This window comes from Lagenorhynchus albirostris, chromosome 1 (genome assembly GCF_949774975.1).
Source record: "Lagenorhynchus albirostris chromosome 1, mLagAlb1.1, whole genome shotgun sequence".
NCBI lineage: Eukaryota > Metazoa > Chordata > Mammalia > Artiodactyla > Delphinidae > Lagenorhynchus > Lagenorhynchus albirostris.
Genome location: NC_083095.1, coordinates 50,695,446 through 50,701,445, shown reverse-complemented (window position 1 = coordinate 50,701,445; position 6,000 = coordinate 50,695,446). Strand labels below are relative to the sequence as shown.

Sequence of the window (6,000 nt, the reverse complement as noted above, 5' to 3'; positions counted from 1 at the left end):
ACAAAGAACGCGTGCGCAGTGTGGCTACGCTGTTAACGCTGGTGTGAAGAGGAAGCTTGGAAATAATCTAGGCGGGCACGGCTGATGACGTCACCACACCTCAGCCTCTAGTTTTCTCTTTCGCTGGCTCTCGTCGCCGGGCGCGGTGGCGCGTGCCTGTAGTCCCAGCTACTCGGGAGGCTGAGGCAGGAGGATCGCTTGAGCCCAGGAGTTCTGGGCTGTAGTGCGCTATGCCGATCGGGTGTCCGCACTAAGTTCGGCATCAATATGGTGATCTCCCGGGAGCGGGGGACCACCAGGTTGCCTAAGGAGGGGTGAACCGGCCCAGGTCGGAAACGGAGCAGGTCAAAACTCCCGTGCTGATCAGTAGTGGGATCGCGCCTGTGAATAGCCACTGCACTCCAGCCTGGGCAACATAGCGAGACCCCGTCTCTTTTGAACCCCCAGAAATGAGTTTTGAACCCTCTAGAAATAAATGATGTCACTATTATACCGTCTCTTCATCATCGTCTGAACCTTTTACATTGTTTTAATTAAAATTTTACACTTGGAAAAAGGATTTTTGCCTTAACTCAGTACTGACACCTACTGGGGTAAACTTATAAAATAACTTAAAATCAACTGTAATAACTAGGAGTCAACGGTAGGAGTTCCCGTTTTGTGAGACAAAATACGTTTTCAAACTTTTTTTAATTAACACACTGCTCCTAGAAATACACCTACACCATTCCAGAAGAATGACACGACTTAGTGTGTTTAATTTAATATTTAAATGTAGTTAGTTAAGTTTAAAGTAAGAAGCAAGTAAATGCCCAATATGTGTTGCTTTGACCAGATGATTTGGTAATAAAATAACTAGTGAAAACCAAATGCCATCTAATAATCTGAAAAATGTCCCTAAAATCCACATGGTTATTTATAATGTCTTTAGATAAACCTAAAATTGTACATGGCTCTGATATCAAAGCTTTAACTAGATCTATAAAATGTACCACAGGGTGCAATAATGCGGGAAACTTTACACAGGAACTCTTCTTTGTTGTTTTTTGTTTTTGATTGTTTTTGGTCGAAAACAAGATGATAAAGGAAGGAGTCAAGCCAGAGATTTAAAAACCAGATATGACTTGATCCTGCCCTCAAAACAAATAGAGTGAGGAAAATAGGATTATCTCAGAGCCCTTCTTTCCAGTTTCAACTTTTTTGTTTTCAGTTTCAACTTTTACAACTCAATGATATGTATACAACTAAGTTAGTAGGACAATTGCATTAGATGATACATGTTGCTCATAGAACACAAAAGGAGCAAAGAAGAAAGAGATTCATTCCAGCCTGAGGTTCATTTGAGGGGCCTTTGAAGTAGACCTTAAGTGAAGAGTGGGGTTTTTACAGGTGGCACTTGATGGAAGAGAATGCATAGTGAGAGGAGGAGTTTGAGCCCAAGAATGGAGTTGGAAAAAGCTTGGAGAGGATGAACAATCTTGTGTAACTAGAGAGGAGGATGCACAAAAGACCTAGTGATAGATGACTGAAAGGGTATTTTAACTTAAAGCCTGATTGTGAAGGGTCCAATGTCAAGCTTCTACAGTTTGCCTGGAATTTATATCAGTCATAGATGTGTAGTTTCCAAAATCCATGTGCCTCTCCAAAGCTAATCAAACATTTCCCACCTATAGCCTTCTCAGACCTTTCCCAATTGGTCTCCGTAATTTTTAGAAGATTACAATGGTTCTGAGATCAATTCCATAAATATTTTCAATACTCTGATGTATAATCCTCTGGGCCAAAAGAAGTGAACTCATTTAAAAGTGGGGGGAAGAAAAGACAAACAAGAAGCAATTAGTTACACTTGAACAGTAACAATCTCTTAAACTATCTTGATATTCAAGTAGTTCTTAATGTTTTTTCTGGTCTTGAAAGTTATTCTTCTTGATGGAGATATTACAAAACTGGAGTTGAGAAGCTGTACTTCCTGCTCAGTCTTAAGATAATGTAGCACCGTCTATCTCCACCGATGGTATTATCAATTTCTTTTTCAATAAAAAAGCTGAGCATACGGTTTTGGGCTTCCCTGGTGGCGCAGTGGTTGAGAGTCCGCCTGCCGATGCAGGGGACACGGGTTTGTGCCCCGGTCCGGGAAGATCCCACATGCCACAGAGCGGCTGGGCCCGTGAGCCATGGCCGCTGAGCCTGTGCGTCCAGAGCCTGTGCTCCGCAACGGGAGAGGCCACAACAGTGAGAGGACCGCGAAAAAAAAAAAAAAAAAAAAAGCTGAGCATACAGTTTTAAAAGTCCATTTTAACCCAATGTTTGTAAAGAGCTTTTAGCTTAATCCTATACTCTTCTTACAGATTCCTATTACTCTTCTGTATTTGGCTTTTAAATTCTTCTTTTAAAACATATTTCCCCCTAATATAATACATACTGAGTTCTCTTTCTTTCTTTTCCTTCTTTCTGTCTTTCTTTCTTTTTTTCCTTTCTTAAATACAATAAAATACAAAGGAGAAGAAATGTGCTATAATCTCCTAGCCCAGATAACCCGTATTAATATTTTCTTTTGGAAAAAAATAAAAGTAATACTTATAAGACTGACACATTCTAATGGGACAGAGTATAGATATTATTTTTGAATTTAAGCACATTGGAATGACTGCATGTTAAGACACCATTACTCAGATATCTCCTATTTTCTTCCTTAAGTTATTCTCACAATTATTTGTGATTCTACATCCATAATTTGTCATTTAAAGACATACATCTCCTTTGAGCTATCTTCAATTTCAGAACTTATACATATATATTCATTTCAACAGATGTTGATATTTTAATTAATTGTATACTCTAAAGCAAAACACAGATACATAAAGTATATTTTTTAACTTTTTATTTTATATTGGAGTACAGTTGATTAACAATGTTGTTATACATTCAGAATTTTTTTTTTTTTTTTTTTTTTTTTTTTTAGCAGTACACGGGCCTCTCACTGTTGTGGCCTCTCCCGTTGTGGGAAACAGGATCTGGACGCACAGGCTCAGCGGCTATAGCTCACAGGCTCAGCTGCTCCGCAGCATGTGGGATCTTCGCGGACCGGGGCACGAACCCGCGTTCCCTGCATCGGCAGGTGGACTCTCAACCACTGCGCCACCAGTGAAGCCCATAAAGTGTATTTTTAAAAGTAAGTTTTTATCCAACCCAGACCCCTATTTCTCCAGTCTCCCTGTCCAAACACACATGTTATCAGGATCTTTAAAGAAATAAGTGTAGCTATCTATCTACCTATCTACTCATCCACTCACAGAAGTATATGTGCATATCTATGCATGTATACATACATATGTATAAATGTGTCCATATACATATGTTTGTATTTATATATATTTACTACATTTATTTTCATTTATACAAACAGAAGCATACCATACCTAATAGTATGATTCTGTTTGTACAGATAGATCATACAAATAGATCATAAAGCATCTTAGAAGAGTATAAATGCTATGGAGAAATATATAGTAAAAATAGGGAATGAAGTGAAATTGGAACATCTTTGAACATTCCTTTGTATACTTAAATTATATCTATATCTACATAGTATATCTATATTATAAAGTATGTCTGTAAAATAAAATTCTGGAAATGGGACTGTGAGGCAAAAGAATATGAACTTTTAAATTTTTGATAGAGATTACCAATATGCCATCTATAGAAATCATAACAATTCAACCAAATACCCATAGAAAATATCTGTTTTTCCACACTCCCCCAACAGTGTGAATTAGCAAACTTTTTTATATTTGTCCTTCTGATAGCCTAAAAATGGCAAGTGTTGTTTCAATTTGAATTTCGATGCTGCAGAACATGTTTTGCTATGTTTATAAGCCAGCCATGTATCTTTATCTGAGAACTTCTCCTTCCAGTCTACAACCCGCTTTGCTAATGTGCTGCTGGGCTGTAGTTTGTATATTTGTAAATATTTACATGGAAGAAAATTAGCCCTTTGACTTTTCATGTTGGTTGCAAAGTTATTCTAGTCACTACAACACCAGATTCTTATTTATTTCTATGTTTATGTTCCAGGTATTCTTCCATGCAAAAAGTTTTAAAGTTTATGTATGAAAATTTATCAAATTGTTAGGTCACTACTTTTAGGTTTTGTGTCAAAATTCTAAACACGTTCTACTGTGTTTTCTTGTTGTACTGTTACATTTTTGGTTTTCATTTTAAATCTTGAATCCACCTAAAATTTATATCACCATCCCCCAGGAGTAAGGGAGAAATCCAGTTTCCCTCTCTCCCAAATGGCTAGCTACTCACTCTAACTCAAGAAATATTAACCAAATGCATAATCATCGGTAAGCTTACTCTATTCTGGTACAATGTAGGCTCTCATAAACATTTGTTGAATGAATATTTAGATAGTCATTTACTCATTCATTCTTTCTACAAATATGCATTGAGTACCTACTATATGTGAACACTATGCTAGATATTGCATGTAACAGTAGTGACTCAGAACCTGTCCAGGAAGCTTGTAGTCTAGCAGTAAATACAGGCATTAAATAAGTAATCATATAGCAATTATTTTGGACAAGATAACCTAAGATTCCTCTTGCTGTGAACACCCAAACTTGTTAGAAGAAATATGGTATGTTTTAAAATGCAGAGTTGGCGGCTGAGAGGCGGGGCGGGGGCAAGAGTGGCTTCTTTGCTTCATTGTGCCCTAGCGACACCCGGACACCGCGCGGGCCGCCGGCACCATGAAGATCTGGACTTTGGATCACGTCTTTGACCACCCATGGGAAACTGTTACAACAGCTGCAATGCAGAAATACCCAAACCCTATGAATCCGAGTGTGTTTGGAGTCGATGCATTGGACAGACACATAGATCCCTCTGGAAAACTGCACAGCCATAGACTTCTCAGCACAGAGTGGGGACGGCCTTCATTGTGAAATCTCTTATTGTTACAGCAAGAACCAAAACATATATGCAAGAACATTCTGTAGTGGATCCCGTAGAGAAAACAATGGAAATTAAATCTACTAATATTTCATCTACAAATATGGTTTCAGTAGATGAGAGACATATACAAACCACTGCCTCAAGACCCAGAAAAAACTGTTTTGACTCAAGAAGCCATAATTACCATGAAAGAAGTCAGTCTCAGCAGTTAACCTCGAAGGACTGATGGCAAGTACGATACCGTCAAATGCTAATAAAGGCCGAGAAGCAAATGGAGTGGGTAATACATAAATTAAATGCTGAAATTGAGGGATTGACGGCTTCGGCAAGAGGGAGCATAAGGACACCAACAGCGGCAGCAGCATTTGTGAAGAAATCATAATGAAAGTTGATAAACAACACCCAGTTCCCCAGGTCTCTACAAGCTGACAGTATATTTATTTGTTATTTTAAAAAAATACAGGTCTTCCCTGGTGGCGCAGTGGTTGAGAATCCGCCTGCCTAATGCTAGAAGACACGGGTTCGAGCCCTAGTCCGGGAAGATTCCACATGCCACAGAACAACTAAGCCTGGGCGCCACATACTACTTGATCCTGTGCCCTAGGGCCCGCGAGCCACAGCTACTGAGCCCACGCGCCACAACTACTGAAGCCTGTGTGCCTAGAGCCTGGTGCTCTGCAACAAGAGAAGCCACCGCAATGAGAAGCTGGTCAATACAACTAGAGAAAGCCCGCGCACAGCAACGAAGACCCAACGCAACCAAAAATAAATAAATAAAATAAATTAATTTTTAAAAATAAGTAAATAAAAATACAACTATATTTTCGGTAGAATTTTGTTTTTTGATAAGCTGAAGAAAGACTATTTGACTTGATCAAAGCCAAGAGCTGCAGTGTTTCTAAATAAAAGGGATCGGCTGAAATTAGTGTTGTCTGAAATGACTGCCTGATTTTGAGGATTCCAGTATTTATGTAACAATTTAACAATTTTTGAAAAGCACTTGAAAATTGATATTGGCTGATTAAACCTCCTTAAGGTAGA

General features: G+C 38.7%; 1 pseudogene; it reads left to right on the top strand.

Moving 5' to 3' along the window:
• Nucleotides 1–4,754: 4,754 nt before the first annotated feature.
• LOC132530334 (PRELI domain containing protein 3B-like) lies at nucleotides 4,755–5,348 on the top strand (annotated as a pseudogene).
• Nucleotides 5,349–6,000: the final 652 nt, after the last annotated feature.